We start from the raw sequence: 24,112 nt of genomic DNA on the forward strand, positions 1-24,112 counted from the left end.
TGCTGTGGGGAGCTGTTATCTGTGCCTTGCTGAATGTCTAGCAGGACCCTGTCCTCCTACCCGCTAGAAGCCATGAGCATCATCCCAGTTGTGACAGTCAAAAATGTCTCCAAGACTCTGCCATTATCCCCTGGGAAGGCAAAATCACCCTCAATTGAGAAGCAGCAATCATATCAATGACAGTTTACAATCCAAGGATGCCCACCACCATCTGTCTGTAGGAGTACTCATTGGCAGAAACCTTTTTAAGAATGATTTTGAAAATAGGCTTTGGAAAGCAATCATTAAAATATTCAAAATATTTGCATTTGGAAGGAAAAGAAAAGGATTTACTATTTATAGCCCCGGAAATGTAATAGATTCATTAGGAATAAAGATTTGACAACGTATAAAACTTTATTTTCCCTAAGTGAAAGACACAGACAGACCTGGTGGCTGCCAGGTCCCAACAACCTCTGAAGCCACCGTGTATGTGAGAAACGCTTGGATAATTGATCAAAGGTATGGGCATCTGGCTTAACTGGCTTAGTCTATACATTTTGTCCTGGACTGCAGCTGCTGGTTCACAGGTGAGCCAGTCAAAGTACTTCCTTAGGACCCTTCTAACTAATATGAGGGAGTAGGGCAGGAGAAGATGATCTCTTTCCTCTCTAGTTACAAAGGTGTAAAGATGAGAGGCCAGCATCCAACAGCCATGGCCCCACCTAGTGAAGAAGCTGTTCTGAGAAAATAAAGCCAATCTGCAGAGAGCAGCATGGGTGATAGGCACAGAGAATCCCTGGGATACTCAAGTTCTGGCCATCCCTGTGGCCAGCTCTAACCAGCTCCAATGTATAGCACAAAAAACAATCCCATGGTTTTGTTATGTGAGCTAATTTATTCAAGCTAATTCATATTGGATTTCCGTCTCTTGTAACCATTGGGTCTTGACTAATACACCTTAGCAAAGACATACAGAGAATTCATGTAATGACCAGGAGGGCTGGTAAAATTTTGATTCATAAATGTCTTGAGCAAAGAATCCCTGTGCACATTAGATGGGTGTAAATTCAGTAATGGACCTATTTTGTAAATCCTGGCACAGCTCTTGAAAACTCCCGGCAGATACAGCTGCATCTTGCTGTATACAGATAGCCCCCACAATGGCTCCCATTTATTCGAGGTTTTACACTTCCCAAAGATTTCACATTCGTTGTCTCATTTGCCTTCCACCAAAACTGAATCAAACCGGAATGGAGATTTTGCTATCCCCATTTCCAGGTGAGAAAAATGGAAATAGTATGTGGCTAAATGACATTTTTTTTTTTCAATGTCATTTAAGGGTTTGGAACGAGATTAGCAGTTCTCAAATTCAATCAGTCATGAAGTGTGTCATGAGTGATTGGATGCTAATGGTTAAAGTACTGAAGCTTGAGAATGATTCATCGTTTTTTAAATAATGCATTACCCCTTATAACAACCTAATTCTCGCCAGCATTCGACATGCTTTTTTCCGAGTGGCAGAAAAAAAAAGAACTGGCGTTACAGCTGGCGTATCGGGAATTCCATGGGAACGTTATGCATGTGAATGCTCAACCATGTGCATCGTAACAGAAAAAAACTTTGACAGTCACAGGATTAGCCAGGCCTGAAAATTGCTTCCAGCTCCACAATTCGATGATTCATCCAAATAAACAACGAGTCGAAGGCATTCGAGATCAAAACTAACCACTTTTCCCTGTCCGTGTATCTTATTAGAGATCGCTCACTTCAAAGAGCGGAGGGATGATTTCAAAATGTATCATCCAAACCAGGATACTTTTAAAACAAAAATGGACGTCAATGGAATAGAATGCCAGGCTAACAGATCAAACAGGAATTGTGTTGAGCAAACCAGGACTTGAGTCACCCTAAGTATAGGGAACTCAAGAAAAGTAAATGTACATAACTAGAAACCACCATACTTACCTCTAGGAGCATCAGGCTAAAGGCCAGTTGTTTATGTCTTGGTTTCGGTTTCCCCAGAAGCCGACCCAGACTGAGACAAGGATTTACGTCCAAGGATTTTATTTGGGAGGTGAAGGAATTAGGGAAGTGCGGAAGGGCGACGAAGGAAGAAAGGCAGTCGGATAGTGTGTCACCAAGCCAGCTACTACTGAGGGCAACTGGAATGTGATCCCTGAGGTGGCCATAGCGATGTCCCAGCCCGCATCCACCTTCATGGAAGGACTTGCTATCCAGCCGCAGAGACTGTGGTCAGCAGATGGCCCCCAGCTGTCAGCTCCTTTGGGGTCTGCCCCAGAGACAGAGAGCTGCCTCGCTCAAAGTCATGCCCTTTCCAGGGCAGCCTGCACCTGCTCACCGAGCAAGGCAAGGCTATAAAGGTTGGCATTGCCACCTGGTTGAGGACATTTTGACGGACAGTGCACAGCTTCCCTCTGGGTTGGCCAAGCCTTTGTCCGAGCCCATCTTGCAACTACGCTTTTCCTTTCCTTTCAGAAGGGTTGATTCCCTAATAAGCAATTCGTATCTCAAACTCCATATAATCTGCTCCCAGGGAACCTAACCCAAAACTATCCCTCTAGGGGAACTCAGTATCTTAATCATGTTTTTTAAATTTTCTGTATCTTACGTTTTGACATCTTGGGGGACCTTTTAGACAGGTGAAAGGCTACCCCTACCAGGGCTAGCTAATTCCTAGGGATGGTAGACAGATTGCTTGGAGCATGCACGCCTAGTCACTCGCAGACCACCTGATCCAGTGGCATGCCCCCACCCACCTGCTTGTCTAACCCTCACCCACCAAACGGATATTTCCTTTGCCCTAAATCAACCCAGAATCAGGTACCAGACAACGGAGACAGCTCCTATACCCCAAAGCCCGCTGGAATTATTCAAACTAGCCAGTCTGAAACTGTTTACCCTGTCCTGCCTTGTCTTTCCCGTGGAACCCCCAATAAAGGTTCTGGCTTAGCTTCTCCCCTCGTCCCTGCTTCTGCCTCCTGATCAAAGCCTGATGCCTCCCCTGGGACCCTGTGCGGGATGGCGCGTCTCCTTCTCTCAGCAATGTAAGTAATACAAATCTTTCAGTGGCATTGACCTCTCCATGTCATCACTCAGTCACCAAATGTCCACGGCAGCTTTACTCGTAACTGCCCCAAAGGGACAGCAACGAAGAGGTGTCCTTCTACAGGTGAACAAACGAGTGAAAGAAGCCAGTCTGAAAAGGCTAAATCATGTATAATTCTAACTGTAGGACATTCTGGAAAAGGCAAAACTATAGTAAAGAGTCAAAAGTATTGCAGTAAAAAGAGACGGGATGAGAGCAGCAGATTGGGGGAAGGAGGGAGGGATAAATAAGTGGAGCATGGAGGGTCTTCGGGGCAATGAAACTATTCTGTGTGGTGCTACAACGGTGCTCATGTGACATTATGTATTCGTCAAAACCTATACAACTGTACAGCACAAAAAATGAGCCTTAATGTAAACTAGAGACTTTAGTTAATAATAAGGTACCAATATTGGTTCATCAATTTTAACAAGCCTATCACACTAATGTATGATGTTACGAAGTAGGGAGAAGGGGTACAGACGACTCTGTACAATCTGCTAGATTTTCTGTGAACCTAAAACTCTTCTAAAAACAAAACAAAACAAAAAAGTATGTGAAAGAGGAAAGATGGGGGGAAAAATCAATGGATTGGTGCTCTAAGACAGGTATGTCTGGGCTCAGATAGGGCAGAGGGAAATAAAAGCTTTCAAAAAAATAACAGAAGTAATTAATCCGTGAGATGCCACTTCACACCCATTAGAATGGCTATCATTTAAACACACACACACACACACACACACACACAATAACAAGTATTAGCAAAAACGTGGAGCAATTGAAACTCTCATACATTGCTGGTGCGAATGTAAAATGGTTCAACCGCTTTGGAAAACAGGCAGTTTCTGAAAGAGTTAAACACAGAGTTACCTGTGACCTTGGGGATTCGACTTCTGGGTATATACCTAAAGGAATTAAAAGCAGGGACTTGAACAGATACTAGTATGCCAATGTTCATTGCAACGGTATTCATAATGGCCAAAAAGTAGAAACAAACCAAGTGTCTGTTCAGGGATGAATGGATAGACGAAATGCAGTGTATTCATACACTAATGGAATATTCTTCAGTCATAAAAAAAAAAAAAAAGAAGTACTGATACATGCTACAACATGAATGAACCTTGAAAGCATCATGGTCAGTGAAAGAAGCCAGACGGGCCACACGTGCTGGGATTGCATTTATATGAAATATCCAGAGGAGGCAAGTCCTTAGAGACAGAAAGTAGATTAGCGGTTTTGGAGAGCCGGAAAGAGGGGATCATGGGGAGTGACTGCTAATGAGTACAGAGTTTCTTTTCAAAGTGTTGGAACTGCTCTGGAATTAAATAGTAGTGATGGTTGCATAACATAGTGAATATACTAAACACCACTAGATTGTTCACTTTAAAAGGATGAATTTTATATTATATAAATGATACCTTTAATTTAAAACACACACACACACATAAATAATGGAAGCACCGAACCATCTCTCTTCTCCTTTGCTAAGATCTACAGGAAAATGGAATGCCTAGAAGTAACCTATTCGTCTTTCAAAGACTAGACTTTTTATTTTCTATTAGTGTTTTATTAAATAAAACTACTGTGCTTGCCTCTTAAGAGAACAATATTACAGCACACAACCCCAGTACCTACATGCCTGTGACACACTACTTAAATAATTTCTTTCTGATTCATGGGATATAAAACAGTCACTCAATTTCTAGCATCTGCGACTCCTGGGGAGCCCTGTTTCCAACACTGCTGGTAATTCTTTTCTCAATAGGGGTGTTATTGAGAACAGTTTGCCAGGATCCCTACAAGCAAAAATTAGGTTCATAAACAGGCTGAATTTGAATCACCATTGGGCATTCTTAGATGCACATAGCCTGCTGGGTACACATTTTAAAACACCATGTCTAGATCTATCTTTAGTCCCTACCTCCCAACTTGTGCTCATGAAAATAAGTACATCCACGTGATAGTAATTGCAAGGGCAACCTTGACCTTATGAAACACACAATTCCAGTATGTTGGTGGATTTCTAACTGGTGGTCTATGAGAGGGCTTAATGTATACAGCTCCTGTAAGTCTCATTTATTCATTTAACGAATACTTACTGAGCACCTACTATGTGGCAGGCACTGTTCTAAGCACCGGGTTCAAGAAATGGGTAAGTCCTGTACCTCTCTGTCTGCATCTGCTCAGAGTTAGTTTATAAACAGTCTATGTATCTTTGTGCTATGTGTCATTCTACAGAATAATAACCAAATGCTTTCATTGTGCCCAGTATAAGTGCTAGGCACATGTGAATAAAGATTCTATTCCAAGAAGTTCACGGAAAGAGAAAAAATGGTCAATAAACAAAGGGAAAATGTTAAACCTTTCTAGTATTTATTTATTTATACCCCAATGAGTTCAATAAAAAAAGATTTAAGGCAGCTTACAATACATAAAACATAGCCATGTAGCAAAAATTATAAGTAAAAGAAAAAGAAGAAAAAAAAAAAAAACCAAGAGTCAAGGCTAAAATAGGGCCAGAAATGAGACTAACACAAAGATCAATATGGTAAAATCCTCTATGTGCAGAGCGTGGTGTAGGAGACCCTGCTGGGACCCTGCCCAGAGCCCCTTAACTCTCATTTCTACACACCACAGGTTGCTACACCTGTGACTCTGAATGAGGGCTTTGTTCTGGCTGTGAAAGCACACGTGGCCAGCCAGCGGGACAGGTCAGGAGTCCCAGATGGATGGGAGTTGGTAGATGAGTATCCCAGCTTCCTCTCCCTCTGCTGAGATACGTGAGGCATGTCCCCCCCCCCCACAATCTCCCAGAGCTCCCCTGGGGTGCTGAGCTCCAGTCGCTCATAGTAGTAACTTGGTTGGCACGCACCCTTTATTGGCTGTCTTCCTTCTTGCATCTCCCTTTCCCTCTTCCCAAGCTGCTGGTTCCTGGAATCATCTCCCAAATAAACTACCTGCTCTTGAATCCTTGCCTCAGCATGCATGTCTTGGGGAACCCAACCTAAGACAGCTCACCATGCCCTCGTCTGCCATTTACTAGAGAACTCCAGGCTTCTGCAAAGTTTACTCCCTGCCAGAATTTCTGGGAGTGCCCAAGAGGGAGTCACACATGTTCAGAAGCAAGTCTCGTCAACTACCACGTTTGTGGACTTGTCCTCCTCATCTCCTGTTCTGGGCAACCTTACATCAACCAGGCATGCTGCTATTTCTGCTATTTATGACTATCTCGGTAGACTTCCACTTTAGCCAAAAGACATCTCCACTTTGTATCACTGAGTACCACTTTTCCTACCAGCCACTGCTACCTCCTTTTGGGTACCAAGGAGTATAAGGTGCCAAAGCCATTTGATGTTCAGTGATGATGTCCAGTAGAGGGGAATGCCTCCTAGCCACACTGTGTTCCTCCATGTTGAGGAGATGCCACAAAAACGTGGCTTGGGGATCAAAAAGAGGTTTTCATTAAACAACCCCTTTAGTCTTACTTATAGCCAAAGCCACATAAAACTCAGGCACAGGGAGTCCATAAGGACTGGTCCTAAGATTTAATTTGAGTGACATGTGTCCCACTGTCCTCGAAAATCACCCATCCAGCCAAATATAAGCCTTGTTAGGAGTCTAACTTGCCTGACTGACCTTGTCTTTCCTTTTGAGAAGTTATCTCCTGGGAGGTCCCATGGTCCCTCATGAAAACAGGACCCATGCAAAATGCACAAGGTGACTTGGTACATGGGATTATTGACTAAAATACTGTTGAACATTGGAAGACATCTATCAAAACTAATCAGTTCTTAGGTCTTCTTTCTGGCAATTAGAGAACAGGGCCAACTGTCCATTGAAGCTACTCCTGGATCATCTGGTTACTCACACGCTCTAAAACCGTCAATGGCTCCCCATTACCCTTAAAATAAAACTTAGACTCCTTAAGATGACCTACCGGCTTCTGCTTGCCAACCCCACCTCCTTCCCCTTTCCCTTTTGCTCACTCTAACCACACGGCTTCCTTTCTGTTCCTCAAACACATTGAACTCTTTCCCCAACTCGATGCCTTTGCTTCTGCTGTGCCTCACACTTACAATGTTCTATGCATGGCTCTTTTTTGTATGGCTGATTCTTTATTTTTCAAATGGTCAACTCAAATGTCATCTTCTCAGAGAGACCGCCTGGCTACCTTACCTAAACTAGAGGGACCCCCATACCACTCCTCACCATTTGATACAGTTACTACTATTTTCATAGAACTTATTTTTCACTATATTTATTTTTTTTTCATAGAACTTGTCAGTCAGAATCTGATGGTCTTATTAATTTGTTTCTGTCGCCTTTTATTGGAATGTAACCTCAATGAAGGCAGCAACCTCATTTGGTTGCATTTTTGTGGGTTTTTTTGTTTGTTTTGTACTTGTTTAAATTCCCAGCAGCTATCACAGTGCATAGCACACAACATTCACTCAATATGCTGATGAATAAATGTATATAAGCCAGTATTTATCTTTTTGTTCTCAGTAGTAGTATACTTTGGATTTATCCAAAACTGATCATACATCACTAAATTATGAGTTAAAAAATGGAAAGGCCAATATATATCTCCTATTTTCCCCTGACTTAAAACATTTTAATGATTGTATCATAAGATTTTTCCTAGTAATTCTGACTCTACATGAGCAACAGTATCTGGCAGGAGAGGAGGAAAGTTTCTTTAACTCCTTCGACTTAACCCATAAACAATTTCTGGTCTAGGCTAAACTCTAAGGAAAGGTCAATAAAGTTGGCAAACATATTATTTCTAACCAACTTTTCCACAAAGGAGCAAAAAATATAAAAGTTCATAGTAGGTGCTCAAAATAAATTTTTTTGAATTAGTGTCTAGCTAGAGTTAGGTTTTTTGACTAGACCAGCACTGTCCAGTAGAAATATACTATGAGCCTCATGCATAATTTAAAATTCTCTAGTAGCCACAATAAAAAAAAAGTAGAAAGAAAACAGTTTAAATTAATTTTAGTAATACATTTTTTAAGCCTAATATATCTGAAATATCATTTCAACACGTCATCAATATACTTTTAAAAAAAATAAATAAAATCTTTTGCATTCTTTTTTTCATGCTAAGTCTTTGAAATCTGGTCTAAGTGTAATTTTACACTTAAAGCACAGCTTGATTGGAATGATAAATTTGAATTGGAATAATTAATCTGTGTTTAAATTTCAAAACTTAGGGTTGAAAAAGTAGATTCATATATCCAAGTATTCAAACATACTTAGAAGTTTTTCAATAACGGAATCACGTATTAGTTTTTAAACGTAAAACGGAAATTAATTACATTATGCAAAGTGAAAGAAGCCAGACACAAAAGCTCACATATTGTATGATTCGATTTCTATGAAATCTCCAAAATAGGTAAATCCACAGAAATGAAACATAGATTAGTGGTTGCCAGGGGCTAAAGGAGGAAGAAATGGGAAGTAGTTGCTTAATGGGTACTGGGTCTCCTTTTGGGGTGATAAAAAAGTTTCAGAACTAGATAGACGGTGGTTGCCCAACGTTGTGAATATACCAAATGCCAGGAAATTGTTCATTTTACCATGGTTAATTTTATGTTGTGTGAACTTCGTCTCAATTTTTTAAAAAACTGGAATTAATAATATTTAAGTAAAATAACAACTTCAGTTCCTCTGTCACACTGGCTATAACCCAGAGCTCGACAGCAGCAGGCTGTGACATTGTATGACATGGAACTAGGCTATTCCTATGCAGAGGCTATGACTTGTTTAATCATTTATTTCTGTTTCTACAGGACACAGCCTCCCGGCACTTACCGAAACTTTCAAGGTGAAGTGCCCCGGTTTATTTAAGCACCACCTGGCAGCCACTGAAGTGTCACGTTTCCATTTCACGAGAGGCAGCCATGAATCTGATTGCTACTGTTCCACATGATTAGCACGTTTTGGGTGACAGATTGTTAGGTTTGCCGCACTTGCGAGCGTGTTATGATTCTTTAATAGTTTTCCTGAAGGGTGTGAGTTTCCCGGAGCTTGTGGTCTGGTTTCCAGCGGCCCTCCTCTCCCGTTGGGGGAGCTGGGGGAGCAGAGGAGGAAGGAGTTGACAGAGCAGGCACTGTGCTCGTAGTAGCGCACATCAAAAGAGCAGTTTCAATGATTAGGGACACAAAACCTTAAGACACACCAAGGGTGATTCATAGGACACTGAAGGATCTGATGACCTCACCCAGTCCACCCCAAATGAATAAGAGCAATTTACCCTTTTCTTTCAACTCCCCAGAGATAAAGATCCACAACGACTCTTGTTTTCTCCCTGTACTGAATCATACCGCTCAGGTATCTGGAAGTGTTTCTCTAAGTCTTTCTTATCAAAACCACTCTTATTAGTTTCTCATTTAAAACCTCCTGCTAAGTCTGACAGCATCCAATGATGGCTGTCTCCTCAATATCAGGACCCTTTAGCTAAAAATATCTCTAGCATTTTCTCATTGTGATGCTTCTACATCCCAATACGATTATTGAGTTTGTAGATTGCCTGAACTGTTTCTCCTCTCTCTGTCTTTCTTGCTGCCCTCCCACTCCTTTATCAGATAGGAGAGAAGCATAAATAAAATTTATACTGGTCAGTTTTTTTTTCTTGGCCAGTCCTATAGTGGAAATATACCCAAATTCTACCTTTCTGATATTGAAGTGGTATCTACCTATCACCATAAATCTACATCTCTCTTTTTAATTTATAACACAGGCCTTGGGTAGTTTCTCTTAAAAAAATAAATTAAATAAAAAATAAAATACGAACCACGGCAGCAAACTGCTGACAAAAGTGATCTTTTAAAGATGCCTCAGAAGAAATGACAACTATTCCCGAAAGAGCTGCTGTCACACATGCCTCTTTCAAGGTTAAACTTGGCTGTCTGCAACGTTTTGTTTACAAAATTTTGATTGCGAGTAACAGAAATGTCCTATGGCTAGCGTAAACCATATAAAAAGAAAAAAAGGAGCAAGAGAGAAGAAGCAGCTAATGAAAGGATGCTGGGGGTATTTTGTGGCATCAAAGGAAGAGTTGACAACTAAAATTTAGAAAAGGAAGAAAACAGAGCAAGTTTCCATTATTCAGTAGCAGCTTGGGAACTTTTCCTCCAGAGGCGCAGCCACGTGAACATCACTTTGGTCCCGGTCTCCTCCTACTTTGTTCCTTTCCATTTTGAATTTCAGATGCCATATGAATTTGGGGAGCACACAAACATTTCGCCTGCTTGGCAGGAAAACTGTTAGGGCAGCACAGCCATCCCTTTATATGCCCTCATCCTTTTAGCCCTGGGAAGGGCAGGATCTTAGATCCGGCCAACCCTGAAGGAGCTGACAGCTGGAGGCTATCTGCTGCGCTCACTCCTCAGAGCTAAGCAGCAAGTCCTTCCCTGAAGTAGAATGGCACATCTCTGTGTCTGTCAGAATCCACCTCTTGCTCTCTTTGGACCCACGCCTCCACAGACTCTCAGGGACTGGCTCATTCAGTGGGCCACTCGTTTGGAGGGAGAACTCAGAGGAGGGGATTAGTGGGATGAGCCACAGCCTCTACCATTGCAGTTGACCTCAAGGCTGCAAGTGATACTCATGCCTCCCCTCCTCCGCTACCCACTGTGGATTCACCTCAGCCTCAGCTCCCACGTCTGCTGGCTCTGGTATCTTAGCTGATATGATTCAGACCCTCACCGCAAGAGCCTAGCATGAAGGAAGTTGATTAGAGAGAGCTCTCAGCATCAACATCTGGTGGGGAAGTGAAGCCAGCACGATTGGAGAGAGGGAGAAGTTGTGATGCAGTCATGACGAGATTTCAGCTAACTCCTGGGGAGCTCTGAAGCTGGCCTCACCCTTCAAAGCTGTCTGTACGTGGGGTGAGAGGGCCGGGCCTTTTTTGCCCCTGCATTGACATCTCATTGCATGCAGGCGCCCCTGGGTGGGTGCGATGCTGGGTGAGATGGCTTTCTTCCGCAGAGGGCAATTCCCACGAAAGACTGACAGCTGAGGGCTGGTGATTGCGGGATGGTGGCGTGTCAGCCAGCGGAACTCCCAGAAGCTGAGGCAAGTGTCCTTCAGTCCTGAAGCAGGGAGGGGGTGGTGCCAACGCCAGACGAAAACTCGGCAGCCAGCCAATAAACAACTCTTCATTCTCCCTTCTTGCCAGCCCCTGGCGATCACCATTCTACTTTCTGTCTCCAGAAATTTGACTACTCCAAGTCCCTCGCATAAGTGGAATCACATACTAGTTGTCATTTTGAGACTCGCTTCTTTCGCTCAGTATAACGTCCTCGAGTTTCATCCATGTTGCAGCATGTGTCAAAATTTCCTTCCTTTGTAAGTCTAAATAATACTCCATTGTGTGTACATATCATTTTGTTTATCCATTCATCCGTCAACAGACACTTGATTTGCTTCCTATTTGGCTATTGTGAATAATGCTGCTTTGAACACGAATATACAAATGTTTCTTCAGGATCTTACATTTAATTCTTTTGGATACAAAGCCAGATCTAGAATGTTTTTATCCAAGATGTTTTTATTCAAAATAGGTTTATCTCTCATTGGTTTAATTCCTTTTAGGTCCAGACAGAGGCAAGGATGAAATACCCACTCTCTTCGTAAAGAGCTATCTCTTTTAAATCAAAACATTCTGGTAGAGTCAGGATGATGGATAGCAAACCTGGCTCATGATTAATTATGAGCCCATATATGCCATCTAAGACTTTCTGTTTTTTCCACCAAAGAGAAAGAAACAATCTGTACAGGAAATTCCCCACATGCTGCCTGAACTGCTTCACCTTTTGTTATCCTAACCACCAAGGTTAGTTAATCACAAACAGGATCTTGAGAAACAGTCTCTATGATGAAAGAGAATAAAGCTAAGAGGCTGGCAGAGGCCCAGCTCATGACATCATGCCGAAGCTGATGAGCACATCTTCGTGAAGTTGGCGGGAAAGCGGGGGTGGAGAGGGGTTAGGGAGACACTGAGGGGGAGAGGTTAAAGAAGATTTTGCCAAGAATCTAATAGGACGTCATTTTGTCCTATTGGTTGGTGGTAGACTTAGGCTTAGCAATATCTGAGATTTCAAGCAGCAAGAATAAAAAGTAAATTCTCTATGAATTTTTTTTGGGGGAAAAAAAAAGAACCAGGCTTCTTGTCTAGGACCTATAAATTTGGACCAATGCATGCACTTCAGGGTTTATGTCTTCTATTTCTGTTAGAGTTAAATCTAATCTGCATGACTCAAACTAAAAGTTAAAAGCAGTATCAGATGTCTTTTGAGTTTTTCTTCACCCCAGGTAGCCAGCTAAAATGGGAACGTGATCAAAGAAAACTTAAAATTCAGAATTCATTTTCTTAAGGGCATTCGCAACTCTGTAACTCACCCACACAGAGCTGTGTGCAAGTGGATAATTGATACTGAATACAGTAATGGAAAAATTGTACACACGCTTCCTAAATAAGCAGAACTATACCACTGTGGTTGGGAAGGAGGCTTAAAAAATAAATAACAGGAAGAACTTCCTACCACAAAAGACTCGTTTTTAATCATCAATTGAAATAATACTAGATGACTATGCTAGATACTCCTAACCAAGAATATGTTCTGAAAAGATCAATCAAATGTTTAATGAGCTATAGGATAATGAGATTTGGTAACTTTATCATCTTTGGTAACTTTATCATTTTTATGAGAGCAGCTGTATATGATACTGTATACATTCTCAGTTTTGCGCAATGATTCTATACTTTAAATGACTTGCCCGATGTTCATTTCGATGAGAAAAAATGGGAAAAAAATAAATAAAACAATACAAAACCAAAAACCCAGCATGCCTTTTGACTTTCTTAGTAGTTCTCCCAATAAACGCTGGCTAAAACGTGGACAAATTTAAAACTCCCTTTCCCTTGTTCCCTGTAGCGAAGATGAAATTGTCTATAAGTTTTAAAAGAAGAAAGAAGCTTCACTAGTAAACATGGGAAGTACCAAAAGCAAGAAAAGAAAAAAGCCAAGTTGAAAAGTACAGGTTTCTGAGTTTCTGATCCTACAAAAGCTTGCTAGCTTACTGAGATAGCTGGTTCTGGTCTGACACCCTATTCAAATATTTTCCTCATTTAATTTTTTCTGCTCTTTCTCCTCTGGCTCCTATATTTACACCCATCCAGAAGAGGGTCCCACTCACTCAGAACCTCAAGGGAAAAGTGAGTGGAAGGTAAGTGAGGTTGGTGGCCTCAACCTGTGTGAACAATGAATTTTTCACTCCTCTCCCGGTGGCTTCCACATAGAAAGCCTTCCGCCTCCCTCGGAAATGGTCTGGCGTTCATGTATTAGAGTAATAGTTTGTGGTCATACCTAATTTGGAATATCTGTTACACAAGGATCTAAGAGCTCTTATAACCCAACTTAAGTCCTAGAGACTTAATCTTAGCCTTAAAGCCAAATTCCATTTGTGTGAAAAGTAGTTTTGATCACAAAAGTTGCAGCTATCCTTGATATGTAATTTTTATCCTTCACTTTCAGGTTCAAAGTGTCCCATAGTTGAATCCATCCTGGTCTGTTTTTAGACATCGCAAAGAAGCCCAGTTACCATAATAACCAGTGTTAACTTAAGGGCAAGGACTTTCTGAAAATTTTGTTACATGTTGACATAAATGACCGATACGGTGGATGAGTTTAGGTTAACACAGACTAATTTGTTTTTATGATGAATTAAAATGGAGTGAAAACGCAGAAGCGACTAATGAAAAGCTCATTTGTATATCCTTCCTTCTATTTGAATGTTTGCCATGGCCACACCCAAGCCATCCTACATAAACTACATCCTAGCCCTCCACCTCAATTTTTAAAAGCAGTCCAGAGTCTGCAAACTCAGTAAATGATTTCACAGTGAGACAACCAGAACATTCAGAAACTTTTCTTTGATATTGAATAAAAATCCTCAGTGCAATTAGAAGTAATTGATCACCACTGTGATGGTTAATTTCATATGTCAACTTAACTGGGCTAAGGATGCCCAGCTGGTAAAACATTGGTTCCGGAATAGATTAATTAGCATTTGAATTAGTAGAATGGTGAAGAAGATCACCCTCACCAATTCAGGTGAGCAGCTCCCATCCACTGAGAGCCTGAACAGAACAAAAAGGCAGAAGGTACATTTGCTTTTTCTGTTCGAGCTGGGACATTCATCTTTTCCAGCCCTCGGACATCACTGCTCCTAGTTCTCAATCCTTCAGACTTGGAACTGGACACACCTCAGAAACTCCCCAATTTGTAGGCCTTTGGACCTGGACTGAGTTTCACCATTAGCTTTCCTGGTTCTCCACCTTGCAGACAGCAGATTGTGGAATTTCTCAGCCTCCAAAATCCTGTGAGCCAATTCTTATAATAAATCTCCTTTTATCTATTTATCCTATAGGTTCTGTTTCTCTGGAGAACCCTAATACAACCACCTTTAGTAAAATAACACAGGGTACAAATGAACAGGACAAACAGAGACTCATGGACATGAACAATAGACTAGTGGTTACCAAAGGGGAGTGGGAAGGGGGAGGTGGTGGTAGATGGAGTAATAGGGGTCAAACATGTGGTGACAGAAAGAAATCTAACTATGGGAGGTGTACACACAATGTAAATACAGACACCGTACTGTTAAAATGTACAGCTGAAGCTCATCAGATTTCGTTAACCAATGTCACCATAAAAAAATTTTAAAATTAAAAAAAATAACACAGGCTGTGTTATTACTTATCTCAGGTTAAATCAGCCACTCACTTTTTCTTTGTGAGTTCTATTTACCAAGTGTTTAACCATATTTAGTGATTCTCTGGACTACATGCTAGTTTGGATGTCATATATTGACTCATAATTAGAAGGTAGCAAATTCGATGGTGGCTAGTTCATCCCTTTGCTTCAGGTGCCCTGAACCAGCCTAGTTTGCTCCAAAAGAAACAGTTAGCACCTGTCCCAGGCTCAGATCATCTCCATTTCATGTTACTCTTCTGCCACCACCCCCAAACTACCTTATGATTATTCAGCAACTCACCTATACCTGACACCCTTAATTTAGCCCAAGAATTTCCGTAGCCTCACTCAAAATCCTCCAAATCTCATAAAACCCCTTGAGTTCACACAAGAGCAGTTTTCTTGCTGTAATGGGTCCAGAATTTTTTAAAGGTATGATAGAGAACAATAAACATGGGGCGAGGACCAAATAAGCCTCTTATGACCCAAAAGTTATTTCCTTATTGGCTAATCTCAGCCAATTACATTCTACAATCGGAGAGCATTCCTTTGGATGTCAGCAATAAATTTCTGGGAAGGTTAAAATGTGCACATGTGTAAGACATAGCTGTGACTTTACTGGTATTAATAAATGTTTCATGATGGGCACAGTAACCCTGCCAGTCCCTAGGAACTTGCAAGCTGGGTTGTGTGAAGGCCTGAGCTTAGGGTACTTATTGCAGGGATGCTGGCTTTGCCTTGCCATGATAGAAAATCCTGAGGGTGTGCTATGCTTGGAAGTAGAGGAAGAAGCACCAAAAGAAGAGGAAGAAAGACAAGAGATAAATCCTTCACAATTTTGCCTGTACTTTGAGAGTAAATGTTACGTAGATTCCAACAGAAAAGAAGCACATGTGTTCTCTGAGGTCAGATTTTGTCTACCAAGTAATCACATATGGTAATTTTCCATGAATAACAAGATTCAACACTTACAGAGTATTTATCATGTATGAAGCACCGTTCTAAACACTTTATACAAATTTATTTAAGTATTACAACATCTCTATAAGGCAGGCACTGTCTTTAATCTCCATTTTTCAGATAAGGAAACTGTTGTTCAGAGACATCTACGGTCTATGGTCTAAAAGGTTTAGAAATCTGATTTAGCTAGCACATCAAGAGCGGTGAAATATTTTAGAATTGCACTGACATTAATTAGAGCTTAATAAGTCCAATGTTCAAAACCAGGATGCCTAATTAATTTAAGGATGAGAAATTTAAGCTTTCAAAGACCACAACGCTGAGATTGGCATGGCTGAAAGCATTTTCCCTTTGTAAGCAGAGAAGCCAAATTGCAAACAGAGCACAGCGTAAGGAGAAAATAATTGGAACCAAGAGAATTAGATGAGAAAAAAAGCACTCCTCTGCTTAGTTTTTTTAGACATACTCTGCCCCTTGGGATTGCCTCACCCATGACTCTAATACTAGAAGTCCATCACTGAGCCAAATTTCAATAAGACTCCTAATAGTTAGCTCTGTGATGTTCCTTTTTCTATGCTTCCGAACTTCTCTTCTGACAAAATTTTTTAAAATTATGTTGAACCCCTAAATTCAAGTCTTGCTCTGGCTTAGGAATGACTGTCTCTCTCTATTCTGATACATCATATATTTATTTTATAGGTCTCTTTTGTAACACCAAATTAGTCTTATTTATAAACTCCACAGGGCCTCGCACAGTCATTACATAAGGCAAGTCCTCAGTAATGTTTGTTGAAAGAATGAGAGTGAAGGAATGAATGAATAAATGCATTTCGACGGCAGATGACTTAAAAATTAGCTCTCCATCACTATGGGAAACAATATGGAGATTTCTCAAAATTTTTAAAATAGAATTACCATATGATTTGACACTTCCACTTCTGGGTAGGTACTCAAAAAAACTCAAGGTAGGAACTCAAAGACGTATTTGTACACTCATGTTCGTAGCAACATTATTCACAATAACCAAATGGTAGAAGCAATCCAAGAGTCCATTAACTGATGAATGGCTAAATTAAATGTGGTATATACATATAATGGAATATTATTCAGTCTTAAAAAGGAAGGAAATTCTAGCACCTGCTACATCATGGATGAACCTTGAGGACATTATGTTAAGCGAAGTGGCCAGTCACAAAAGATTAACTACTGTGTGATTCCATTCATATGAGGTACCTAGAATAGTCAAATTCGTAGAGACAGAAGATACAGTAGTGGTCGCCAGGGGTTGGGGCGGGGAAAGGGAGGTGGAGAGTTATTACCTAACAGGTGCAGATTTCCAGTTTTGCAAAACAAGGAGTTCTGTGGATGTTGGTGGCGATGGTAGCACAACAATGCGAATGTACTTAATGCCGCTGAACTGAACACTTAAAAAAATAGTTTAAAAGGTAAATTTTATGTTATGGGCGTTTTACCAAAACTGAAAAAAAAAAAAAAAAAAAAAAAAAAAAAAAAAAAAAAGCTCTTCCAGGCTAACTCATGACTTGTATTTTTAAACCTGAGCTCTGCTTCTATAAAACCAATTTAAGCAGTTCCTGTGCTTGTCCTCGTGTAAAGCAACGAATGGCTTGTCCTGCTGAATTTCATCATCTGAGACTCCTAATTTTATGGTATCACTGTATCAACCATACATAGAGTTGTGCAACGGAGAACACAGCATTTCAAAGTAAAGGCACAAATGATATTGTCACTACTTGCCAATTAAAGGGACAGACTTTCAATCAAGAAAATAAATATAGTATTCATGGTTGATAAACATAGCAGACTGATACTGGGTTGACAGCAACTTTGACAGTCTTAACATATTTGTTTTTTTAGATCTGCAAGAAACAAATGTACCAGCTGACTGCAGTTGAACAAAATCATTACGGAATTAGCAGTTTTCTGACCTACTTACTAAAAAAAGCTGAATCACTCCATCGAGACCCCAGGGAAATGCAGATTTATACCTTTGATGTATTGCTGGGTTTTTCTCCAATTAAATTAAATTCTGTAACCAGATTTTGGGTTCTTGCCATCTTCTCTTCTTTTAATGGGTAATTTCATGCCTTCTTGAATATAAGCCTTTGTAAATTCTTGATTTTTGAAAATGCAAATGTATAATAAAACCGGCACACAGCTTTCTTCTACGCAATTATTTTCTAAACTCATCAGGATGACCTGCTTCTTCCCTAATCTCTTTTTTTTAGATTGGTGGGCTATCAGGGAGAGAAGCACAAGGTTCTTTGCTGCAGATGAGAATCAGGGAAGATAGGAGAAGTGGTCAGTCTACCTGTGGTCACACTGGCCCAATAATGGAGAGAAGCTCCCATGCCCCGAGGCGCGCAGCCATGTTCAGCTCTGTATCTCCCCTCGCCAAGCCTTTATCAATGCTTTTCCAAACACAGAGAACGACCCTTCTCCCCCTGTCAAATATTCCAGCCTTTTCCTCTATCCACGATATTTTTTCCTTTCAGAAGCTTTCTTCCAGATGAGGACTTTTCATTTTCGAACCCATTAATACAATCCCTTACCAATATCTCAACAACATACTACTATAATTGCTGTATTTACACTGATTACATGCTTGTCTTATCTCCTTGTATAGGCCAGATGTCCTTGGCCACAGCCAAATCAAGGGCCTAATTGTGTGATTATCTCTCTTTTCTGGCTGTCCTGTTCTGGCAATAGCACTACCATTCTGCTGCCCAGGTTAGTAACCTCAGAGACACATCTGCAGCTCCTTTTTCCTCACTCCCACTCCTTAATATCCAGTCTCCAATTCTTTCTTTACAGCCCCTCTGACATTTTTTTCCCTCCATTTCCAGTGTATCTCCTATCGAGACTCCTCCAGCAGCACCGTAACTGGTCTCTCTGATTCTTGACTTGCACCTGGTGTTCATCCTTAACACCAGCACCAGATTTGTCTTCCTGCAGTACAGCTTTGGACCACTTCATGGTTTTAAAATCTCCAATTGTCTTTGGCTCAGCACTCAAGGCTCGGTAGGTGGAAAGACCATGGGTTCTATAAGCGACCTGACCTCTGTTTAAATTTCAGCTCTGCCCTTTTCTAGTTGTGAGATTTTGGAGGTTGGGGGTGGGGTAAGACCCTTAACCTCTCAGAACCTCGGTTTCCTCATCTATAAAATGGGGATAATAATATGCATCTAGAAGGACTGTTGTGAAGTTTAAGCAAGATACTATAAGCTAATCCTTTGGCAGCTCATAGTAGGCACTTAATAAATGGCATGTTCTCTTCTTCCACGAGCCAACGCCAACCTGTCTTTACCTTGATAACTTGACTCTCCCCCTCCTTTGCTAGTTTCCAAACACAACTTCCTGGGCCCCATGTCTTTGGAGAAGTTGTTTCCTCTGCTTGCCTTGCCTTCCATCTTTGCCTATGGAATCCCTTATATTCTTTAAGGCCCAACTTCACAAAGTGTTCCTGGATCAATTTTGTCAAATATTGTCAGTGGCATATACCAAGGCAGAAGGTAAAAGTACGTTGCCACTGACATCGCCAGCTCATGGTGATACTAAAAATCATACAGACTTCTAGTGTTATGCCATCTCTAGTAATATCGCCCTTCCCTGGATTCCAAAAAATGCAGAGTGTAATTAAAAAAAAAACACAACATTTATTCGGCGTCACGATCAGACTATTACACTTAGCAATCAACAAACAGCATGGATACAAAAATAAAAATCTACATTACGACCTTTTGTTGGAACGTTTTACACTTTCCACAGAATAGAAACTAAAATAACCTGTTATACACTTAGTCACAAATACAGTCCTCAAGTGTTTTGCCCATACACATGAATATTGTCTAAAACATGTCTTCTTTGTAGCAGGTAGGCCCTGCCACTACTGCGCTTGGCTGAGTTCACAAATCAGTTGTAACCTGTAGCTTCCCTGTTATTTCTCTGGCTCTCCTCTCCTGCTAAGCTTTGTTTCCTGGCAGTAATTAAACCCTTCTGCCACCGTCAGAGCTACTGCTGCTGCTGCAAGTGCCAAAGCCGCCTTGGTTTCATGGTTTGGCAAAGTATTGGCCTCTACCATCATTGGAACTACAGCTTCTCTCTGCCTCCAAAGTTTCCTCCCCTCATGGGTCTGAAATTTAAAGACTGACTGTCATAATTGCCAAAATCACTGTAGCTTCTGCCACCTCCAAAACTGCTTCCATCATTATCAAATCCATTATAGCCATTCCCACTGCCACCACATCCTCCACCACTAGGCTGCCACCAAAGCCACCTTGACCACTGAAGTTTCCACCGTGACCAAAGTTGTTATTCCTACCAAAACCACCTCCATGACCACCACCGAACCTTCCAGAACTGCTTCAACCTCTTTGGCTGGGTGAAGCACTAGCCATCTCTTGCTCAGACAGGGCCTTCCTTACTTCACAGGCGTGGCCATTCACAGTACAGTATTTCTGAATGACAATCTTGTCAATAGAGCCACGGTCATCAAAGGTTATAAAAGCAAAGCCTGCCAATGCCTTGGTCAGTCATGACTTCAATCACTTCGGTTTTCCCGTCCTGTTCAAAATCATCTCTTAGGTGATGTTCTTCAGTGTCTTCTGTAACACCACAAACAACAATCTTTTTTTTCAGTGAAGTGGGCACCGGGTCTTTGAGAATCTTCTCTCGAGACAGCCGTCTTTGGTTCCACAACTCTTCCATCCACTTTGTGTGGCCCTGCATTCGTGGCTGCATCCGGCTCCTCCACAGTGGCACACGTGACAGACCAAGAGCCTCTGGGGCACTTGGTGTTTGGCTCTCTGGTTACCACACAGTCTGTGAGCGTTCCCCACTGCTCAAAATGATGCCTCGGACTCTCAGCAGTTATTTCAAAGCTCAGACCTCTGATGAAGAGCTCCTGCAGGTGTGAGGGCTCTTTGGGAGACTCAGACACGACAACCTTGGGAGAAGAGCACTTTAACAATGCTTACTCAGAGGTGTCCACCGACAGAAAGGCCATAGCATAATTTATAAGGTATTTAATAAACTGCTAAATAGAAATTTTTTTTTTAGATGAGACAACCCTTGGTTGACATCACAGATTGTAAGAACCTTGTCAGCTAACAATCCCTTATTTTTTATTTTTTATGCCTACAGCACCTTGTCCCCCTAGGTGGTCTCCCATCCAAGCACTAACCAGGCCTGACCCTGCTTAGCTTCTGAGATCAGACAGGACCAGGCTTGTTCAGGGTGACATGGCCATAGACTAAATAGAATTCAATACTTGTCATAATTATAGATATTTCTGTTCAGGTTTTCTATCTTTTATTAACTGTAAACTTTTTGAGGGCAAGTATCACAGCATATACATCTTTGTTTCTCACATAATATCCAAAACCGCAGCTTCTATATGATAAATGTTCTGAATAAATGAAGAGGTTAATATCAACAATACAGACCATGTTAATATGTAACAAATCTGGCATTTTGAGATCAAGGTTTGTTTGTTTTCACATCTTATTGAATGAGCACTAACTATGTGTTAGGTCGTGTGCTAAGTGCTTTACATACATTATTCATTCATCATCGAAATGTTCCTACTATATTCTAGGCACTGTGCTATACCTTAAGAACACATTAGTGAACAAAATTATTTACTTACACAATGCCTAGTGGTCAGAAAGGGTAACTAACTTGTCCAGGGTTATTTAGTCAGTAAATGGGAGAGCTGCTTGAAACTGGGTCTTACCCTAGAGATCACATTCTTAAGCCCTATATTTCCTCTGGTGTGAGCTATTGACAAGCCACATGATTCTGGGGAATGCCCAGTTTGACCATGCTCTCTTACACAATCAATGATGGAATCCTCCTTGAGAATAGGAATTACGTTTTCATAAATCCTAAAGGTCTCCTATAATGTTAATACCAAACCCATACCAACTTCTGATGGTTACTCAATAAACACTTACTAGCCAATGGCCTTGATAACTATACAATCCATTGGATTTCATTAGAACTTAGGAATTTTAAAAAACTATTTCATCCATAAAAAATATATCATCACCAATAAAAATTTGTTTCTCTCGGTCACTGTCAAGTATAAATTAAATTACCAATAGAGCATTATTCAAATTATCTTCCAAGAACACTTAACATGCCAGATACAAATAGCTACGTTCTGCAGAACATGGAATTAAATCTCAACCTTTCACAAAATGACGACTCCTCTGATCACAGGAAAACACCAAGAAGCCCATAAAGGCCTTTGACCAAGAGCAAGAAGGGTAGTAATAGCAATGAGAAAACGAACTATGAAAAATAGATAAAAGGCATCCTACCTATCCACCAACAAAAGTTTTCAGTTGTCCTGGCAACTGGGTGATATATGAGTTCTACAGTCAATTTGTTCTAAAATTGACAAAAATAAAGAAAAAAAATGGGAAATTCACTTAAGAAACAGTGTTAGTATGAGCAGTATCAATAGGCATAAATAACATGCCAACAGATTAAACTAGAATAAGATGCAGAAAGAACAAGATATAACAAATTTTGGGAAAATTCTTGAAATGAAATACAACTAGGAAATGTCTAAAAATAGCTTCAGATGAATGGTACGTGTACCAAAACACATGAGCAGTGTTTTTAGGGCCAAGATCATTGAAAAGAAGCAGAAAGATGTGAATACAGAAAAAATCTCTTACAAATCTCTCTAGATGTGGGCATTGGAAAAACAAAAATAGCCAACTCTTGAGCATAAAGTAGTAATTTTCTGATGAGTTTGGGCAATGGAAACAGCCAAATTATTAGAGGAAGGAGAGGGAGAGAAATTTAGTCAATGTTGGGGGCAAGTCAGCCCAAATCAAAAAGGGTTTTTGTTGTCATTGTCGTTGTTGTTTATTTGCCTAAGTAGTATAGCTCTATTATGGGCTGTTTTCCTGATGGGGATTCCTAGAAGCACCTTTGGGCTCCCATCATAGGCTCTCTTGTGTATAGGCCATTTATATCTTTTTCAGGCAACAAATCCCATGGTCAAACTGCAGAAGCCTGTCATTTTAGATCAAGGTTTCTCAATAGATCAGCACCATTAACATTTAGGGACAGAAAATTCTTGTCATGGGGGCTGTCCTGGCATTGTAGAGTGTTTAGCAGCATCTCTGGCCTACTAGATGCCAGTACCAAAACATTTACTCCCATTATGACAACCAAAAATGTCTCTAGATATTTTCCAATGTTCCCAGGGGGCAGAATCACGCCTATATGAGATGTGCTAGTTTAGAAAATAAAAGATAATCATTCAGCCTGACCTCTTACCATACAGATGAGGAAACCAAAGCCCAAACACTTGAAATGCCTTGCTCAAATGTACACAAGATGCTTAATACCAGATCTAACCCAGGAATCCTAGATATTCGCTCCCAATAACTCCACTATACTCCAAGTTCAGCCATTTGCATACCACCATCATGAATTTGCCATACCCAGTCCTACCTATATTATTACTTATTTTGAGTTGACTCATTTTTTAACTTAATAACTTTATTTTAAAATGAAACAGGCATACAAGAGAGAGGACGACAAGACATAAAAGTTAGGAATGATCATGGTGTCAGAGGGAGAGATCTATGCTCAGTTATTTTATGTACTTATTTATTTATCAAATACTCACATTGTGGTACCATGAGCCAGGCACCATTTTAAGTGCTTTACGTAGCTGAAATCTTTTTGTCTTAATAATAACCTTATTAGGTAACTACTATTACTCTCATTTTATAAAGGAGGATACTGAAGCATAGAGATTCAAGATCACCCAAGTCATAAGTGGCAGAACTGGTATTCCAGCCAGGAAGTCTGGCTCCAGAGTTCGTGCTCTTAACTGGAGATGCCTGATAAAAGACAGATATGTCTGGAGCCAAAAACTCCTGAGTATTTCCTGAGTAGTCATGAAATAATAAACACAGGTAAAAAAAAAAAAAAAAAAAAAAAAAAAAAGGCAGCCTGATCTGGAGGACTTAAGCAAACCCTTGGGAAAGGGGAATTCTCACTTGGAAGAGAAAAGTTGGGCATAAATGGGGACGGAAAAGGATGGAAGCTGGGGGAGTGGGAATCAGGGGGAGCGACGAGATGAGGTTTTGACTAAGTAAAGTGTACCAGGCACTGAGAGAAACGATGATCTTGGCAGGGTGAGGAAATGGTGAGACAAGAGGTGAAAATTCAGGCAGAATGGTGATCTGGGGAAAAACTAAAAGGGAGTGTGGGTGGGGGTGGTGGGTTTTGAGGTCCAGGAGAGGACCCTGGG

General features: G+C 40.8%; 2 pseudogenes; both read right to left on the minus strand.

Annotated features, from left to right (window-relative positions):
• Positions 1-19,435: 19,435 nt before the first annotated feature.
• On the minus strand, positions 19,436-23,509 carry LOC107501220 (annotated as a pseudogene).
• LOC118603151 lies at positions 20,965-21,083 on the minus strand (annotated as a pseudogene).
• Positions 23,510-24,112: the final 603 nt, after the last annotated feature.

Source organism: Rousettus aegyptiacus, unplaced genomic scaffold (genome assembly GCF_014176215.1).
Source record: "Rousettus aegyptiacus isolate mRouAeg1 unplaced genomic scaffold, mRouAeg1.p scaffold_m13_p_5, whole genome shotgun sequence".
Taxonomy (NCBI): Eukaryota; Metazoa; Chordata; class Mammalia; order Chiroptera; family Pteropodidae; genus Rousettus; species Rousettus aegyptiacus.